Source organism: Gavia stellata, chromosome 7 (assembly GCF_030936135.1).
Source record: "Gavia stellata isolate bGavSte3 chromosome 7, bGavSte3.hap2, whole genome shotgun sequence".
In the NCBI taxonomy this organism is placed as follows: domain Eukaryota; kingdom Metazoa; phylum Chordata; class Aves; order Gaviiformes; family Gaviidae; genus Gavia; species Gavia stellata.
This window is the reverse complement of record NC_082600.1, coordinates 1,215,563-1,236,287: the sequence shown is the minus strand read 5'-3', so window position 1 is coordinate 1,236,287 and position 20,725 is coordinate 1,215,563.

Below are 20,725 nucleotides of genomic sequence, written 5' to 3'. Positions count from 1 at the left end.
CTGCCTTGAGCAGCAATGCTGTCCTGAGGGCACTGCTTCAATGGGATGATTGCCCCTTGCTGATTCCTGTGCCACTCTGCTGTGAGGAGACCCACTCCTTGGCTTTAGTGCTTTTTTTAGCTAGAAAACAGCCATTTAATCTGATGGGTTTCTTTGTAAAGTACCGGGAAGGAAAGGAGGAGAGGCTCAGTTAGGATGAGTTATGGCAATGATGATACTGCAGCAATTTTGCTGAAATTCCCATCACCGCTCCGCCTGCAAGCGTGCGTGTCAGTGAGCTTTGGGGAAAGGTACTGGCAAGCATCTGTCCTTCAGCTAAACCCAGTCCAGTGCATTGCTCGGTGACTCGGTACCATTTTGTCTTTGACATAGCAGACTAAGAGGGCTCTTGTGTTTAAGGAAGGAGCAGAGCTGACAGGAGGTCTGTCTTCTGTTTTTCTAAAGCCCTCAAGTTCCTTTCCTCTCCTCCCTTACCCAAAACAGCCCTTGTGAGGCTGGAAGAAGCAGTTAACTTATTTCCATTGCTAATCTTCATGTTTTGCCAGAATTGCACCTCCCTTCTCTGAGCAGTCTGACACTTCTGCAGGCTATTTTTCTTCTGTCTGCTCTAATTTCTGATTATTTGACCCTAACAAGGAGAGACTGCTCCTACTGTGTGGAAGGTGCTTGTAGCCCTGGGCCCGTGGTGCTCTGAACATGAATGAATTTCTGTGATCCTGTCAACGGCTTTTTCTCTGCTTTTCTCTAAAACTGTCTTGATCAGTATGTTCCTGCAATAACAATGAAGAAGGAACCACAATCGGACCTCTCTAGCCAGTCATAAAGAGATCTGGTGGTGCTGGGAATTGTAGGGAAGGGAGTGTAGATGTCTGTCTTTTGAAGATCTTCAAATATCTAAATAGCCTTGGTTTTCAGTTACTCTATACCAGTGACATGCGTGACTGTAAAAGAGGGTCTGATACCAGGATGCCTCAACAAACCTGCTCCTCGGATGCTGCTGGGTGCTGCTCTCATCTGAAACAGAATCAGTTGTGCAAGTGCGTCAATTAGTGTGGAAACAACCCTTGAGTGCCCTAGTAAGTTCACATAGAAACATAAATGATCTAATTTCCATACTAAAATAATAGCTGTGATACTAAGGACATGTAACTCAGCGGGAGGTTAGCTTTTAAGAACAAATTAATAGGTGGTATGAATAAAACAAGCTGTAAGAGCCTGTTTTCTTTTGCAATTAAGGTATACTGGGTGAAAAGTACAACTGAAAATTGTTTCTTTTGCCAAGTTCATGACTTTGGTGAAAAAGTACCTGTTTGTATAGCCTGGTAAGGAGGAAACTGAACAGGGAGACAGTGAGGTATCTGCCTCCTGTGTTATTAAGCTGTGTGAAGTATCAAATATATCAGACAAGTAGAGAGCATATCTCATACCTGACAAATCGGAATTTCATCAGGTCCTTTTTCTGGATTATTTTGCTAGTCCTTCAGGAAATGTTGCTGAACCTCTGCAGGGCAAAGGGCACTCACTGCTCTGGATTGTGTATCTTCCTCTTCCCTGGGTACTGCTTCCCATTGCTCCACAAAATCTGGCTGTCCCTCCCCTGTCCCATCACCTCACTGGAGGGTGCTTGAGGACAAGTAAAAGGAGCTAATGCAGCTTTAGGTGACCTGGATGTTATCTCACCTGCTTCTCCCTGCTCTGCAGGACTTGATTCCCCAGCACCAGATGTTTGTGTCACGAACAGCTTCAGTCAGCACCTGAATTGTCCCTCTGCTCCAGGCTGGCTGATGTCGGTGTGGTTTTGGTGGGTCCCTGCAGGCAGCTTTGCTGCTGGTCACCACAAAGGTGTTTCCAAACCAATTGTGATGTCTATGGTCCAGAGACACTGCCTGCCCTCTGCAAGCAGTGCTGCTCAGCAAGCCTGGCCCGGGCCAGACCCATCCCTTGCTCTGCTGCTGCCTGGCTCTGCTTAGGCAGCCTGTGAGCAAATGCCCTCCTGCTCCTTAGTGGACTTTTAAAATCAACAGGGTCTCAGATATACATTTTCTGTAGCTGAAGACAAATTGGAGGGTCTGAGACTAGTGTCTGCAGCTGGACAACACTGTTAAATCCAACCCTTGCCTCCACCCCCTGCTCCAGAATCCGTTCAGGAGGAGCAGTAGAATCACAAATCACTACGTTTGGAAAAGACCTGTAAAATCAAGTCCAACCATCAACCAACACCACCATGCCCACTAAACCATGTCCCACAATGCCTCGTCCACATGCTCCTTGAAACAACAGCTCAGGAAGGTCTCTGGGAATGACTTTGCCACTGGCATAAAGCAACCTGGTGGGTTGTCAGGCTGGTGGCCATAGGGCTGCTGGGTTAGAGATCAGCATTGTGCTCCTAATGCCAGGGTTTCTCCTGCATCAGGCAGTGAGATTTTGCTTGCAGGCATTTCAGCAGGACCCCCTCCCACTCCTGCCCTGGGCAAATGTTCCCCTTTAAAGAGATGCTTCTGGGATCTTCTGCTCTTTTTCTGATTCTAGGTTCTTCAGGCTGTTATTTAAATAAATCGGCACTTTCAAATTCATATGGAGGATGTGCAATAGTCAGGAACTCTTAATCTTTTTAGAGCTGAACTTAATTACTGCTCACTGCATGCTTGAGGGCACAGGTCCTTGCACCTTTCTGTTCTCAGCTTGCTCCAAGTTTGAATTTGAAACAGGGAAATATGTATCCAGTGAAAACTGTCTTTATTGCATGTGATTAAAAAGGTGTTAGTTTTATTACTAAACTCTCATGGAAATAGCATTCAAGATGCAAAAAATCGGACATCAAGCACATGCTGATTTAACACAGCACTTAAATTGGAGGGGTTCCTTCTTGCCACTGTGAGAGAGATGCAGCTTTGTTGGAGCTATAATAAGAATAGAATGAATTACCACGAAGTACTTCTATCTTTATAGGTTGCCTAGTTCACAAAGCCACATAAATCTTCCAAGTGAAATACTTGCACACTTCTTTCATTAGCTCAGCTCATCCTTCAGAGTATGCGATGTCCAATAACCTGCCTCGTGCCAATTCCTCTTCTCTGCCGGCACCACAAATCTGAATCACCGCACTTGATTCACCAGCATTAGCCTGGTTTGGCACAGCTGTAGCTGTGCATTTGCCTCCTGGAGAGACCAGAGCCGTACCTGGCAGAGTGTGACCCTGCCTTCCCCCATCAGCTGGGAGCACCGTCCCAAACACTGCGTGTCAGGGTGCACCCCGAGTCACGCTTCTCCCTGGGAAACCTGCTAGTGCTTTTCTGTTTCTGTAGTGGAGTATTAAATATGCCACAGTGAACATCAGAGAAAAGTCTTTTCTATCTCATGCTGCTGATTCCGCCCCTGAACAAGGCGGTGAGCGGGGTAAGACTGCCAAGCAGATGCGCCCGACTCAGTGGGATGTCTGTTGAGGGATTAGTGGAGATCTGCTCACATGAGTTGTGCTCTGAAAGCAGGAGGATTATGTACAAACACAGAAATGCCCTACTGCATCACTTAAATGTGCGTTTGCAACTGAGTAAATGTGCTGAGTATATTCATATGCTAAATGCACAGTCAAAGTAATTAAGTGCATGAGGTATGATAGCCAATAGTGTGGAATCTCAGGTTTTAATAAAGGACAGAAAACATTTGGATTTTCAGCTTTAGATGGCAGGATGCTGTGCTGCATGGTCCCTGATGCAGGTAACGGGCATCTTGGATATGGTCCAAGTAAAGATACTCAAATAAGGTACTTGGTCTTGAGTCAGTTTATTGCTGGAGGTAATAGTGGGTTTTGAGGTCCCTGGTTGATAGGAGAGGGGGTCCTGGAGCAATCAGTGCTCACTGGTCAGAGCTAATAACTGGTGCTAAAATAGGTGCGGTGCTCTGATGAATACTGTGTAGTAGTGAAACAGCAAAGTCGGTACCGAGCCTGCGATTGGGATGGTTTTCAGAGATGAATAACTCAATAACAACTAGTTTGTTATTAAGCAGGCATTCTTTAACACAGTGCTGGGCAGCACTGGGGATGCATCCACCACGAGTGCTCCAGCGGGTTAGCAAAGCACCTCAGTTCATATACAGAAAAATCACACACATTCATCAGAATTCTACAAAGGGCGGTCTTATGTGGATGAGTTCCTGGAATTAATTTGCATAGTCCAAGCATGCGCAGTAAAATTAGGGTTAGGGTCTTCTCACCCTCCCGTGGTCATTCATAGTCTTCCTCACACTGTCTGCTAGTTGAACCTCGGCCTTCCTTTGTCCATACATAGTCATGGGATTGGCTTATCCATCCTTGGAATGTTAACGAGCTACCTCAAGGCCCATTTGATCTTATCAGGAAGGGAGTTATGTATCTTGAAACATCCTATTATCAATTCTGCTCAAGGAATAACTAAAACTATGCAAGTAAAGCTTTTATGTATCACAGTAATGTCTCAGCCAGGGACTGTCAGTGATTTAACCCTTCATTCAGTAGGAGGGATGTAGCCTAGTGAGAAATGTCTCTGATGCTGCCCAAAGGTGGTAACTTAATCCTCTTAGATAAGGGAATCTGTAGTTAATTTTTAATTCATATTAAGGGGAAGAAATCACTTGGTTTTGTAATGCCAACAGCTCCATCACGCAGGCCTTTGTCAGTAGATACGGCCTTGTGATTTTAATGCCTGTGCTTTGAGCAGCAGCAGCAGCGCATGGGTGCTGGGAGCTGGTCAGTCAGGGCTGAGCGGTGGGCTGGCGGGCAGAAGCAGTGCAGGCAGGGAGGTGAGTGACCAAGGGTGCCGGATACAGGGTCATCTGCTTCTAGCAGTAGCATGAGCTCAGCAAGATACAACTTGGTTGAATGACTCCATGATGAAGCAGTAAAATACAGAGGAAAGATCCAGGAAAGCTCCAGATGACCGGTGTCTGTCCTTCTCCCCTTGCCTTTCCTTCCCAGCACTATGTGGAGCAGATCCCTTACCGTAAAAGCTTAACGAGGCAGGGCAAGAGTTATCTTTTCCATGTAACCGGATCAATCTGTTGGGGAATTTTTATGGTACCCCTCAAGGCAAGTTAAACACACATTTGTGCTTCAATAGAAAAGAGAAATTTAATGAACATGCATTGGGCAGAGTCCAATATGCAGTTCTACATGAAGTCTGCAAAGATGTGTCACAAGCAGATTCCTTATATCCATTTGCACCATTGCCCATCCTGTGAGCAGGGCACCTCATCCCAGCCTTGGCTCCATCCCCCAGCCCAGCTCTGCTGCCCAGGGGTGGACCCTGAGCCTCCCCTTCCAGGATGGCTACAAGACAATGCTGAGGCTGTTTCTTATCTCATCCCTTCGGGGAAACTTCACTCCCTTCTGTCTCTGGCATTCCTGCTTCCAGCCAGGTTAACCCCTTATTGCAGTTGAGCCTCCTTGCCCTCTATGCCAGATCGTTCCTCAGTCACAAGCTGTCACTGCTGAGCAGTTACAATGGGAATTTCCCCTTCAAATCCTTCATCTTTCTCACAACTCTGAAAAAGCAATGCACAAGAGATGTGTAACTTGAAGTGATGTTCCTTGCCCAACTTGTCTGTTGCTTCAGCTGGGGTGTCCTCTCTTGTGCGGGAGGGTGGATATCAGCTTCCAGTTTTAGGAAGAGGTGTAGACACATTACTTGCATTATCACACAACGAGCATCTTTGGAAATTTCCTGCGTGTTCCAAGATCCAGTTTAAAACTGTCCTTCTCATCTGAAAAACTAGACAAACCTTGTCACTCTGCATTTCTAACATTTGGCAGTCCCAGCTCATGGTCTTATTGTTGGCAAAACCAGGGCTTTTCAATATTTTTAATTTGTCGAGATCACTCTTTCCAAATTTCATATGAGGATACTTCTACACTTAGGTCTTTCCACAACAAGCTTTTGTCTTTAATTTTTAGTATGTTGAAAATATTCTCCATAGGAAGTTTGTGTGCAAATACTGATATTGCGCACACTCCATCACATAGCAGCAGTGTCGCTTAGATGTGAAGCTTGTGTGTGACATTCCTACCCGGCTCAGCCTGCATCACCTCACCCACGTGCCTTATGGAAGGCCAAGCCAACAGCTGTGTGCTGCTCTGTATCCTCTGCACTTATGGACCCAAACCAAAAGCAGCAAGTGCAAACACGCAGTGAACAGTCAGTGCCAGCACTTAGGGTGAGGATTTTTGTTCACCTACAGACTTAGGGCTTAAAGTGTAAGGGAGCCACAGTCATTGATCTGGCAGAGAAAATTAACCCCTACCTCCATCCTTTTAATGCAACTTAAATGAGGCTGTTTCATGTGAAGCTTTTGTTTTGCTAGTTGGCAACTTTGAAAAACAACAACAAAACAAAAAGAACAGTATCAAAGAAATCAAACATTTTTTAGCAGTTAATTGAAACAATTTTATGCTTTTCTGGCTGTTTGCATCTTGATGGACTTCTTAACTAACGTTTTATTGCTGTAGAGTAATTCTTATTTTTAAGTGCCTTATCGGTGCACTTGGTAACATGAATTATTTGCAATATTAACTTACGTTCTACAGCAGTTAATAGCAGTAACTGTCCTCCACGGAACAGCACCATTCTTCATCCTTAAGGGTGTTACCTGAAGTGGAGGAGGAACCTGTTGATCTGCAAGGTGGGAAAAGAGTGAAGAAGCTTCCATGGGGGCAGTGAATTTGTTACTGCTGAAGTGGGGAGTTATTGATGAGCATCCCAGTGCTGCAGCCTTTCCTTGGCACATTTACAGCTGTGGAGGATCTGGAGAAGCAGAGGTGTGCTAATCCAAAAGGATTTCATTGAAATCGCTGTGGCAATGACCGTGCTGGGTGTTGGGAACCAGCCTGTCACTGCAGCACCAAACCAGCGCCAGTAAATCACAAACTTGGTGAGCATACGTGTGGTGAGGATGTGCCATGCGCATGAGGAGCGCAGCTGTCTTGTGAGAGTCTGGAGCAGTGAAATCAATGCTGTCCAGGCTGTAATTAAAGGTACTTAGGGACCATTAGCAGAGCTTGTAAAAGTGCTTTTTAATCCAGTTTAATAAATGGGAGTCCTAGTTTAATTGGCATTATAAAAATTACATGTGGGCTATTTTCTATAGAAAATTATAGGTGGAATTGATATCCCTGTGATAAGAATCAGTGCTATCCAGACTTCAGATTAATCCTATGTGCTGAATATCACATGGTCTGTTGACTGTAACAGTGCCATGCCTCACAGCTGTCATCAAACGCAAACGCGCTCTCGAGACTTGCCAAAATATGGGAGTCAAGCACTGTCTGTTCATCACAAGCTTACTCTCCTGTAAAGGGAGATTTCAGTATGCAAGATCTTATTGAACAGCTGAAGTTCTTAATGCTGCCAAATATGGATCTAAGGGTTTCTCCATCAGCTCTGACAGGACAGTCTGGATGAAGGAAAGACGGTTTAGTCCTAAACTGGAGACTTGTCTATTGAGCCCCACCATAGTACTGATTATTTCTACTAGAAGTCCTCACCCACAACTGCCTTAGGTTGTTGTGCTTCTGCCACACTCTCTCGTTTGTCTGATATTTCTCTTTGGGCTGGCTTGCTGTGCAGAGCTCTCTTGCCTGGCTGCCGGAGAGCTCCTTGGGTGATAGAAAGTCATTAACGAGATGATGTAATTGCACTTCCCCTGCATCCTCTTCTTTTTCTGACTTATGCCAAGTGAAGTTTGTTGTAGCACAGGGACTGGATGAACCTGTACAACCCAACAGCAGTTAGAATTGCTTTTCACATCCACTCTAGTCCCGGTTGCACGGATACCTATATGGTTGTAGGAATTTGAGAAAGGTGTAGCAGCTGTGAAAAAACAAAATTCTGGTAGTCTGCATACACTAAGCTCTTTTTCTATGAGAAGCATTTGTTCTATCTTGTTCCCAACATATAAAAGGAAAAAACCAATTTCATTAATCTTCTCTACTGAAGAACCTTCAGTGATGTCTCTTAATTCTTCCTTTATGTCCATTTTCTTTCCTGTTCTGTTAGTAAAATCCTGACTTTCACGAAGTCATTAGGAATTTGCCACTAAAGTTGGAAGGAACAGCCATAGCAGTCTCTTCATAACTTGATTTTTGTGTTCTTCCTTACTATGCTAAAACAGCAAACCGCAGTGGAGAGTAATGAATGATAACAATTTCTTCCACACAGAAAAGATAAAGGACATTGTTTATTCTTTGTTTCAGAGAAAGATGCTCTGAAGCATTGTACTTGAGTCAATTGATTACCCTCTCCACCCAAACATAAACCTATTTAATTTCTTTTTTGCTTTGTGAGTAGAAGTAGATGGCAATATCTAAATTGATGTAAGTCATGGCAAGAATTTGATATCTTGGTGCCTGGAGCAGTGCTCAGGGTTGCACATTGATGCTCCAGGTTTCAGCGGTACAATGAAAGGGTTAAAGGACGGACTTTTTTTCAAGATGCTTCTCCATAGCCACAGTAGCCTTAGGCGTTTTCTTGCTTAATATTACTGTCTTTTATTTTAAAAGCATCTTTATGGTGATTGCTTTTGTTACTTACTTAGTGCTTGTGTTGTATATTTATTTGAGCGTGATGTGTTTAAAAGTGAGTTGTCCAAGAGCAGAAGAGAGCTAAATGCAAGGAAGTGTGTCTCTTTCTACTGGAGGTGCAAAGCTCCCAAGGCAGAAGCCGCTGGTCTGGGGTCAGTGGAGAAGGCACAGAGGGAACTGCAGCGAGTGTGAGCTACAAGGTACCAGATTTACCTTCCCTCTGTGTGCTATTGCTGCTGCATGAGCTTACAGTGAGCCTTTAACAAGGCTACAGAGGATTTTAGAAAAGCGAGCCAGCATTTGTATGTAGATGGCTAAATGTCTGTGGTTCTCACAGTTGCACGGTAATGCTAGAAGAAGAACCAAACCCTCTTATTTTCCTGACTGAACTTCCTGGAGTTGCTGGTGCCTGACTCCTCTTTCTCCTGATACTGCCACTGAAGAAACGTGCATCCAAAGAGAAAATGTCACAGTTTAGAGATTGCTGTGTGTACTGCTGACATCCCAAAGAGAAATAAAAATCTTCAAAATCCAGCCCTGCCACTCAGCAGGAACAGCTGGGGACTTCAAAAAAAAAAAAAAACACCCAACCCAAAATAAAAAAAGTTGAATATTCTTGGAAAACCCTCTCCTGAGCATCACTTCCAAATCTGGTAGGCCACAGTGGTTTTTGTTGAGCCAAAGTGGCTCAATTCAATAACAACATGGTTGCCCAGACCTAGGGATGGGGGACTCTGGGTCAAAACTGCCTTGGAGTGTATGTGCCCTATTTTCAGGTATGCTGCTCCTAGAGCAGGTAGACAGGGACAAGTAAAGGTCCCAAATCTATCTGTGGTGTCCAGCTGTCTTTGAGTAATGTGATTATTTGGGTGGGGCTTAGCCACAAGGAAACATTTCATTAGGAACCACAGGAGACAAGAGCTGAACCTGCAGTGATCCACTGGGAAGGCCAATTAAACTCAAAACTTGGCATCGTTATGGAGCTGAGACCAAAAGCTAATGTAATGCTGTGTGCATCCGCACCTTTGCTGTGCAGTACCGGTGTTGACAGCACGATGCTTTCCCCCTGTCCTGATGTATGATTTCTTTAATCTTCCCAGATAAAGCCTTGATCCAACTGAGCTTGGGCTGGTAGGTGAGGTCTCTCCCAGCTCGTTTGTGGTGTTTGTTGCTGTTGTAGAGGGTGATCTAATTCAGAATTTTGGGAAAGATTTTGTAATTATTGTTTTATCTTGGTCAGGTCAAACTATATAGTTCAGTTAGTCATGTGAATCTTGGGACCATTTCTCCTAGTAGCTAGAGGAAAAAAATAAAGGAGAAAAATTAAGATTAGGTGTTCAAGGAATGTGCAGACGTGGCATTGTGGGATATGGTTTAGTGGGCATGGTGGTGTTGGGTTGATGGTTGGACTTGATGATCTTACAGGTCTTTTCTTAGTGATTCTGTGATCACGAGGGCAGAATGATACAGTAACCTGTTAATAATAATTACTTTTGAGGGAAAATGTACCTTAAAGTACTCATAATTTTCTGATTAGCTCATTCATTTTTATATAGAAGGGTGTTTTGCAATACATTCAGCCTTCACCCTGCCCTCAGGAAAATGCTGAAGCTGCAGGAACGGGACCCGCTGTGAAATCTTGGCCATCGTTGGGGGATGTCCCATGTTTGAAACAGGGTTGTGCTTCCTCCTTCAAACTGCTCTCACCTTCATTTCCTTGCTAGGGTATTTTTAAGGCATTATTGTTCCCATCTCAATTAATCTTCACTTACTAGTTTTCCTTTTAAAAAACAAAATGTAAAATCATAAAAAAAAATCTCTTTGCAGCTTGCATTCATTATCCTTCATTTTTTAAATTGTGGCAGCTCCCACTGTCACTTCTGTAAGCATCTGTCAGTGTTACCATTGGAAAAATCTCCTTTTCCCCCGGCTTTGTAACTTAGCTGTGTGTATCTGTTCTGGATGGAAACTTGTCCATGTTTAGCTCCTCTGGAGTGATTGCTTTTTTTCCTGTGATCATTAAGAATGATAGAATGATTTTGCCTTAAACTTGATTATTTTTCTCCTTCTGGTTCTTGGATTTATCTGCTTCATTGTATTTAATCTGCTCTGTGCATAGTGACTTTTCTAGTAAGAGCAATGAATGTTAGAGGCAACTCTGCAGTTCTGCAGACAGAGTAATTTAACTTTAAAAAAAAAACCTGAACAAACCCAAACCAAAAGCCCTTTGGGGGGGCTGTGGTGTGTGCTTGCAATAAAGCTGCTATCTTAGTCTGCACCTGCCACTGCTTCCTCTACAGATCCATGGCTGACATACTTCAATGGAATCGAATGGGCCTTGATTTTACAGATTTATGCCACTTATTACTCCCACTGACTACAAAAGCTTAACCCAGACACGAAAACCTGTGAAGCATTCGTTCCTCCACAGAACACACTGTTGAACTATGATTGCTAAAGTACGAAAAGATAGATCCCAGCAGACTGGAGATTAGCAAATGTGATGCCCCTCTACAAGAAGGGCTGGAAGGAGGATCCAGGAAACTACAGGCCTGTCAGCCTGGCCTTGGTGCCAGGGAAGGTTGTGGAGCGGATCATCTTGAGTGCTATCACGCAGCACGTACAGGACAACCAGGCGATCAGGCCCAGTCAGAATGGGTTCATGAAAGGCAGGTCCTGCTTAACCAACCTGATCTCCTTCTATGACAAGGTGACCCACTTAGTGGAGGAGGGAAAGGCTGTCAATGTTGTCTACCTGGACTTCAGCAAAGCCTTTGATACCGTTTCCCACAGCATTCTCCTGGAGAAACTGGCTGCTCATGGCTTGGACGGGTGTACTCTGCTGGGTAAAAACTGACTGGACGGCTGGGCACCGAGAGTTGTGGTAAATGGAGCGAAATCCAGTTGGCAGCTGGTCATAAATGGTGTTCCCCAGGGGTTGGTATTGGGGCCAGTCTTGTTTAATATCTTTATCAATGATCTGGATGAGGGGATCAAGTGCACCCTCAGTAAGTTTGCAGATGACACAAAGTTGGGCGGGAATGTTGATCTGCTTGAGGTCAGGAAGGCTCTGCAGAGGGCTCTGGACAGCCTGGATCGTTGTATGATCGTTGTATGTATGGCCAATTGTATGAGGTTCAACAAGGCCAAGTGCCGGGTCCTGCACTTGGGTCACAACAACCCCATGCAACGCTCCAGGCTGGGGGATGAGTGGCTGGAAAGCTGCCTGTAGGAAAAGGGCCTGGAGGTGTTGGTCGACAGCCGGCTGAATATGAGTCGGCAGTGTGCCCAGGTGGCCAAGAAGGCCAACGGCATCCTGGCTTGTATCAGAAATGGTGTGCCCAGCAGGAGCAGGGAGGGGATCGTGCCCCTGTACTCGGCCCTGGTGAGGCCGCACCTCGAATGCTGTGTTCAGTTTTGGGCCCCTCACTCCAAGAAGGACATTGAGGTGCTGGAGCATGTCCAGAGAAGGGCGACGGAGCTGGTGAGGGGTCTGGAGCACAAGTCTGATGAGGAGCGGCTGAGGGAGCTGGGGTTGTTCAGTCTGGAGAAGAGGAGGCTGAGGGGAGACCTCATCGCTCTCTACAACTACCTGAAAGGGGGTTGTGGTGAGGTGGGTGTTGGTCTCTTCTCCCAAGTGGCAAGTGACAGGGCAAGAGGAAATGGCCTCAAGTTGCGCCAGGAGAGGTTTAGGCTGGACGTTAGGAAAAACACCTTCACTGAAAGGGTTGTCAGACACTGGAACAGGCTGCCCAGGGAGGTGGTGGAGTCACCATCCTTGGAGTTATTTAAAAGACGTGTGGATGAAGTGCTTAAGGACATGGTTTAGTGGTGGACTTAGCAGGGTTAGGTTGATGCTTGGACTTGATGATCTTTTCCAACCTAAATGATCCTAGTTCTTACTGCAACCACAGCAACCTCCATGATGGTACTAATAAGAGGTGAAAACCCAAACAAAAAAACCTCAATGAAAATGAGTGATGAAAGAAACTAGTTTTTTTGCACATTTTATAGACAATTTTCTTTTGCATGCAAGTCACAAGCTTTTTGGACTGCTCCGAGCTGCGGTGCCTGGTGCTGGGCTGTGCCAAGGAGCCCTCCCCGCTCCCAGCAGCAGCTGTGTGCCTGCTAGCCGCAGTGGCTGGTGTGTGGATGTGATTCATCCCGCAGATTTGAAACAAAAGCCAAAAATCACCCAGGAATCTGTCCCTGGCTTGGGTGGTGGGAGCAGAGCCCTTACCCTGGTCCCAGCGGAGGGTTTTGGGGGTGCTCAGTTTCTCTGTTTCAGCTGAAGTCGAGGAGTTTGGCCGGAGGGGTACCCCAGACCTCTGTCTTGCAATGGCACTGGTGCCGCCAGCCCTTCTCTCCTGTGTCCACATCCAGCCCTGACCCCCCTCGCCCCAGCTGCACCCCGTGGGGTTGGGGGTGCTGCCATCTCCTGTGCCAGGGCCTTTGAGGAATGCAGAGGATGGAGCAAAGAAAGCGAGGCCCTTTTCCAGCCCTGCTGAGTGGTGGGGAGGCTGAGCTGTGCCGTGGGAGCTCACCCACCTCTGCTGCGCTCGCAGGTGCCCCCCGCACCCTCCCCGAGCAGAGTGCTCGGCTCCTGTGTCTGTGCGATCCCGCTTAAATGTCTTTTCATCTCCGCTTTCATACCCCAAATTATTTTCCCCAGAATCTAGTTGCTTGTAATTTCTTGCCACTGCAGTGGGCTGGTGTTAAGTTTCCCAGCTTTGAAGCTGGGAGAACAAAGGAAGATTCCCTTTTCCTCCTAATTTCTCGCTTTGCTGCGGCGGGGGCTGATCCTTACACCAGAATGTTTTGCTGCGTCTCCGTTTCGCGCCTGAGGCTTAAATGTTCTGGGCCAGCTGCCGTTATGTGTGGTCTCACTAATGTTTCTAATGTAATATTTATAATAACCTGCACAGCAAAGAGAGCCCACAGACCCCAACAGCTGCTGTTTCCCTTTCATTTTTCCTGTCTGCTTGCTTCTGGCAAGGCCAAAAATGGGGAGAAGCGGGAGACGTGCCAGTGATGTTCCATCTTGCTGTTCAAAACATGGGTTCGCTTTCTGTGCTAATCTGTTCATTGCAGCCTCCCTAATAGTCTTTATATGGAATTATTATGCATTGGCAAATAACCTAACCTGATGAATGCTGGTATTTAGAAGGGCAAAAATTCAAGCTAAATCTGTTTCAGGAACAAAATCTGTCTCCACATAACGTCAGGTCTGCCCTGATAATGTGGGTTTGTATTTTATTTAGGTGATGCTCAGCCCTCTGAAGTGCGTCATGCCCTCCAGCAACGGCTGCTCTGATCAGTTATGTTTCTCTCTAAGCAGAGCAACACCATTTGTCAGGCATGCACAGAAAAAAAAACGGTCTTTCTCTGTTCAATATGCAGTTTGCACTGGTAGTTAATGACTGAAAATAAAGCTAGTACAGCTGACCTCATGGACCCAACTCTGTCTTTGCACCACAGCCAGGATTCAGGCACGTAGCTGCAATTTCAAGAGAGTTTCCATTGAAATAGCAACAATAAAATGGATGAATGACGATGTTAAAAAGAAAATGTATCAAATGCGATCTGCATTCTAAATATTTCATGCAATTAAATGAGAAAGCCGAGCTCCCTGAAAAGGCTTCTTTCATTCTGTAGTTCTAGGGGATGTTGTCCATGGCCAGGGATGGGAAGAGGAGGAATTCAGTTTTACACACCAAATTCAGACATGAAACCTGTTGTTTTTCTGAGCCAGGAGCAAAATGCAGTTTGTGTTACGTATACACCACAGGTACCTGCAGTGGGCAAAGCTGGGCTACATCTCTTCCACTGTCTTTGGGTTTTCATGGAAGTCTCCTGCTTGCAGCCACCATGCTCCCTGACTGCCAGCCACCACCTTGGTGACTTTGTGCTGCTGCAGCTCAACGTCATCCTCAAGACTTTGAGGTTCTGAATGATCAATTTGAGTGTGTACCAGTTGGGCGGCCGGTGATTTTCCCTGTTTCTGCAGACATGGTTTCCAGAACTGAGCTTCCCTCTGGGTGGACCCTCCTTCCCATGAGGAAGGTCAGTGGGTCTCAGGGCTCTTGAAGCTCCTGTCCTGTGGTGAGAGCACAGGCTGGGCTGCCAGTGCAGTGCTCCGGAGGCGATGGGTGACCCTGGGGACTGGGAGAGCTGCAGCACATGGCTGGGGCTGGGAGAGGAGCAGACCTGGGAGCCCATGGCCAACTGCTTCTCAGTTTGCAGTTTTTAACCCCCTCATCCCAATTCCAACAGAACAAGTGAAGCCATAAGAGAAATGTGCTGGCCTGAGCTTGTGGCAAAGATGTGTGTCAGGGTCCTCAGTATGCTGATCTGCCTAGTTCATGCTTCTGGAAAAAAAAAACCTGTTGCCTGCAAAAACCTGTGCTACAAGTAATGGCGGGTAAGAAACTTCTAAAGCATGTATGTGTATTAAGTAATGTTTAATTTTAGAATTCCTTTATCATTTCCTTTTTAGTCAAAACAGGCTTTTACAGGGGAAAACCCTTGTTTGATAGTCTTAGAGACCATTAAAATAGTTTCCTTCTTCGAGGAAAGAAGAAAAGCTGGTTGATATGCTGATTACGAAATCTGATCCTATTTCCTTGAGGACTGAACAAGACAAATATATTCATAGAAGGGAAAGAAAAAAGAGCAAGGTTAAAGGCAGCTTCCATTAGTCCGCATCTGAATCAGCACATGGCTTCACCGGTTTCTCTGAGAGCAGATGAAGATAAATCAATGTTGGGCTGTACAGGAACTGCTTCTGAAAGGTATTTAAGGCACAGGAGTGACGCACAGGAAACGGCTGTGCTGCGCCAGCTTTATTACTATCTTTTTTTAAGTTAAGAAGCAATAGGTAAGAGACTGGATAAAAGTAGTGAAGACAAAAATAAAAGTGCAGTGGTTGTATGTGGTCAGAGCAGAGATGCTATTCTTGCTATCGTCACTACCTGTTTGCCCACCTGGTGGGATGCTGGGCTGGGTTTGGGCGGGGTGGGGGGCAGAGCTGCCTGCTCTGTCTCCATAACGGACCCCACAGGGTGCAGCATCATTGTGTACTGCATCACCGCGTGCTACTTTGCTGCTTTCCAGCCACAAAACCAAAACCATTTCTGCAGATTTGTCAGCCCTTTTCGGGGACACTGGTTCAAACCTCATACCTTTTAACCTCAGCTGGCCATTGAATGACCTTCTGTAAAGAACTAGGTTAGACTTCCATTGGTTTGGCTGGTATATGAGTTAATAAATAGCAGCATCTGGACCTGGATAGTGTCACAGCCTTGTCCCAAGGCTGTAACATGTGGCAAGCCCTGGGCACTATCCATCTCTCCCTGTATACCCAGGAAAACCATGATGCAGTAGGGAAGCTGAGCAAAAGCAGGCTGAAGCAGAGCTGTGGCATACTCTGGCTCCGTCCCTGCTGCTGAGGAGGCCATCAAGCATGATGCTGAGCAGGAGCATCTATGGCTGTACCTGATGTTGTGGGCAGGGAGTCATAAACCATTATTTAATGAATAACTAATACATCATTTTATTCTTGCTCATACATTGGGCCTCAGTATCTTTGAGAATTTAGTATCTAAATTCAAGTAGAGTCATTGGCATGTAGTCAAACTTTCTGCTTGAGAGGAATGGGTATCCTGGTTTTGGCTGGGACAGAGTTAATTTTCTTTCTAGTAGCTGGTATAGTACTGTGTTTTGGATTTAGGGTGAGAATAATGTTGATAACACAGTGATGTTTTAGTTGTTGCTGAGCAGTGCTTACACTAAGTGGAGGACTTTCCAGCTTCTCGCACTGCCCTGCCAGGTTCATGAGAAGCTGGGAGGGGACACAGCCAGCACAGCTGACCCAAACTGGCCAAAGGGATATTCCATACCATATGATGTCATGGTGAACAAAAAAAAACTGGGGGGCATGGTTGCTGCTCAGGAACTGGCTGGGCATCGGTCAGCAGATGGTGAGCAATTGCATTGTGCATCACTTGTTTTGTGTATTCTTTTATCATTATTATTATCTTCCTTTTCTGTCCTATTAAATTGTTTTCATCTCACCCACAAGTTTTACCTCCACCTCTCTCCCCCATCCTGCCGTGGGGGAGTGAGCAAGCAGCTGTGTGCTGCTTAGTTGCTGGCTGGGGTTAAACCACAACAATGGGTTTAACAGATGTTTATGCAAATCAGTGGAAATCAGATTTAAAAAGTGATTAAGTGACTTAGGAGTAGTGCTGGTTTTGAAGGTGTTTGCTGTAATGCACTGGATTAGGTTATGGTGCAGGGAGCGCTCCCTGTGCTGATATGGGATGCTTCCAGGATATGTGGGCTGTGGCTGTGCTGGCGGAGGGGCTGTGGGGTCCCTGCCCCACAGCTGGGGATGCCACAGGCATGGGGCTGCTTCTCCCACCCACCCACCCGCAAAACACTGTCCTTTCCTGGCAGCATCCTCGGCAGGTCCCCCTGAAATCCCTTCTGCTGCACTAAGTGTCTCGGAGCAGATGGATATCTCATCCACATGAGTATAATTAAAAATCAAGGTTTAGCAGCAAATTTCTAAACTTCAGATGGTTTCGTCCTTTAAATAACATTACAAAAAAACCCCAAAAGCCTTCAATGTGCATTTGATATGGTATCTTCATCTTAGAAAGAACCACTTAGAAATATTTATGCAGTGGCTTGTTAAAGCAGCTATAAATAATATATTAGTGTTGCAGAAATGTCTGTTAAGTTACTTTATTTACTGGAGGTGTACTTTCTTCCTGAGACAGGGATTTTTTTTTAAGTCTTCAATTCCCAAAATACTGTTGTGTGCACTATAACATATAGCAGCCATAGAATATAGGCTATAACATAGGTCAAGCTATAATGTAGCAAAAGCATGTCCTGAGGCTTCTCTGATAGTACATGCAATGCTTTTTCCCTTAATTATCTTGTCATGATAATTCCTTTTAATTACCTTGCCATAATAAATTCAATAGGTGAATTAATGCAGAATAGTCACTGGGCAACATTGGTAATTTCAACAGCTTTGGATTTTCCGTCGTTTATGCTGACAAATCAGAATCCCTTTGCTTCTCAAAGCGCTGTTCAATGTTAAGAGTGTCCTATTTTTCTTTCGTCCTGTATTTCTCCGTTACAAAGAAGACACAGAGTAGAGGGATGTGTGCAATGAGTGGCATGCCTGTTATTTGTCTCTGTTAGGGCTGTGAGAAAGAAAACTTTGTGGTTGTTAAATGGACCAGAGAAGTTCTGCAGACTTTAGCTGAAATAGTTTGCTACTGCTATTTGATTTAAAGGGTTTTTTGGATGCGTTTTTGGGGGTTAAAAAGAACACATCAAAATACTTCTGTGTAAAGATTAAAGGATTTAAGATTTAAAAAGAGCAACTCAAGTTTAAGAAAACAAAGTGCTCTGACAGCCCTTGTTTGTGGTGTTGGTGCCACAGCAGGAGCTTTCATTTGTTTTTTTCTTCCCAGCAGTGTTTGGAGTGAGAGAGAGGGAGAGACTGAAACTGGGGAGGGCATGGAAATGCCTTTTCCCAACCGGCTGTGGAATACCTTCCCACCGTACTGGTGGGGCCAAGATGGATACGGTGGCCGATGCCACGGGTCCGGCCAGAGCACCAGCTGCAGGCAGCACTGCCGGCAGCTCCTGCGGAGCTGGGCTTAACCCTCCTTTCCTTTATATTAGGCAGAGCCAAAGCATCTAGTAGTGATCCTAATTCTCTGGGACAGAGGAAAAAAGACCTGTCTCTTTCTGATCTTGTTAACTGAAAAGTGAATCTCGGTCTTAGCTGGTGCTGCAGTGCAGTGTGTGCTAGCCCATCAATCAGGAGGCTGCAGTTCAGCATCCTCAACAGAGCTGAGGAAGCTTTTAAATACAGACAACCTGCATAAGGCCCTAACGTAGTCTGAATCAATAATTTTATTTTTTTTTCAAAACTGGCTGATTTAGGTAGACACAGTCTCATGCACAAATTGTTGGTGAAAGCTATCGTGGTCATCCCTAATAGCCCAAGGAGTATTTATGGTGGCTGTGTGCAAGCACTGATGGAGGAGCTATCAATTCTTCATGTGCTGCCTGTTGCCTATTTACTGCATCCTTTGCCTTATCTTGCTCTATAAGTCTTCCAAGCTGCAAGGCTGTGTTGATACCGTTCTCCAAAGCTGATAAAGCTTAGAGGGTAATGAAGTGCCCTGGTATCTGCCAGAAGTGAAAAGAGACAAATAAAACCTCGCAGACCGTCTCACTGCTTAAACAGACTTATTTCATTCTGTTAAACAAAACCCTGCTCTCCTACAAGACCCGTTTTGTTTCACACCGGAGCTGTGGTCAGTTCTCTCCCGAGCCGCTCTGTCCTGCTGGAGTGTTCAGAGAGTAAGTACCACCCTTGCCTTTGCTCTTACCAAAATGCAGGGTTTCGGAGCTTCGTTCCCATAGCGCACACTCTCTGAATTCCAGGCGGGGCATTAAAAATTCATGGCTCATGGCATTCTGTTGTAAAGCTGATTAGTTATAATGACATTTATTCTGAGAGCACAGTTCTCTGGATGGGCAGGAAAAGAAAAACTGGGAAAGAATACGTGGCTGGTGAAACATCGCTTTGAACCATGTGAAGAAAGAGTAATGTTTGTTTACAACAAACATCTCGATATAGTTTTTCATTATTTTTGGGTGATTAGCCTGTGGAAGATCTCTATTTTGATTTGGTTTCACATGTATCTATACATGGACACTTTTGCTGAAATTAGGTCTGAGCACCGATGCAGCGTCGCACTGAACCCATAGGTTTCTTCTTTAGGCACAGATTCTGCAGTGCATAATTTTTATTATTTTTATTTTAAGGGGTCAGTGAAGCCCAGCTGATGTGCCACTGGCAGAGGGGGTTTCTTAGGAACTTGAGCTCTGGAAAAAGTGCTGTTGTGCTCTTCCTTTTTATTTTTGGTGCCTGTTGCAGGTGTAAGCCCAGCCCTTGGCAGAGCCCCGTTGGCAGGGCATGCCTTCGCTGGCTGGCAGCACATTGCACCGATGCCAGATATGTTTGTCACTACAAGATTTCCATCTCCTAAAACCAGTGTGACATCTCAGGCTGTGCCTTCTGCTGGCTTTGCTTGCTATTTTATTAGCTTATTTTTGCCAGACAGTTGTGCTGCCCCGTGCCAGCACTTCAGAGAGGACTTTGGTGTCCGAGGAGGCTCAGGACAGAGGCGTGAGGATGAGTGAGGGGCTGGAAAGCGCCTTGCAGGGAAGGAATATCCAGAGATCATTCAAACCAGTTTATGCAGGAAAGAACAGGTAACTCTAAGTGAGGATCGCTTAGGCAATTACATGAGAGTCTATATAACCTTCTGTATTGGATTTTAAGTACACATCTATACCCTCAAACTTTATTTGTACCTTTCTCTGGTACCAGATTTTGTGGCACCCACCCTTTGGAGCACCCCCAGCACCGCCCCCCCAGATGCCCTGGGGCAGGCATGGGCTTTCCCTGGGGCGTACTGAAAGCCCAAATAATACTGTATTCTTGAAATGATTGATAGCCTTTACTACTACCTAGTCAAAGAAAGCCGTCAGCAACGCTTCTCTGGGAAACAGCAGGTTAGACTATGGAGAACTGAAACTCTGAACAGCTTTGGAGCCTGTAGTATGGTGGTAAACCACAGAGACGTCATGGATTGCTGTGCTTCCCGAGGCGGCCGTCTGTTTGTGGCACTGCTGTGCATGCTGGCTCCGCCTCACCCATAGCTGATGCGAATGTGCACCAGTTGCTCAAATTTAAGGTTCTACTACAGTGAACTGCGTGGGGGGGGGGGGGCGGGTAAAAAAATCAGCTGTATTCTAATTTAGCGCACAAAGTGCAGACACATGTTCCTTTTCTGGATAGGCATCATCTTGAAATATAATAAAAGCATTTATCATATTCTATATGAGAATGTCTAAGACAACTGTGAAATCTAAGACAACTGTGAAATCATGTATGAATGTTGAGAATATTTCTCTAACAATGTGAATGCATATGGCAACCTGATGAGATGCAGCAAAGAGCCAAGAAGCCATCTTAAGCAGCTTTTCTCAATTTCTGAGTCTTGTAGGGTCTGGCAAAACTTGCTTCTTAATTTGGTGTTGCAGTTGGGAATTTCTGAGAGGTTCTGTCCTTCC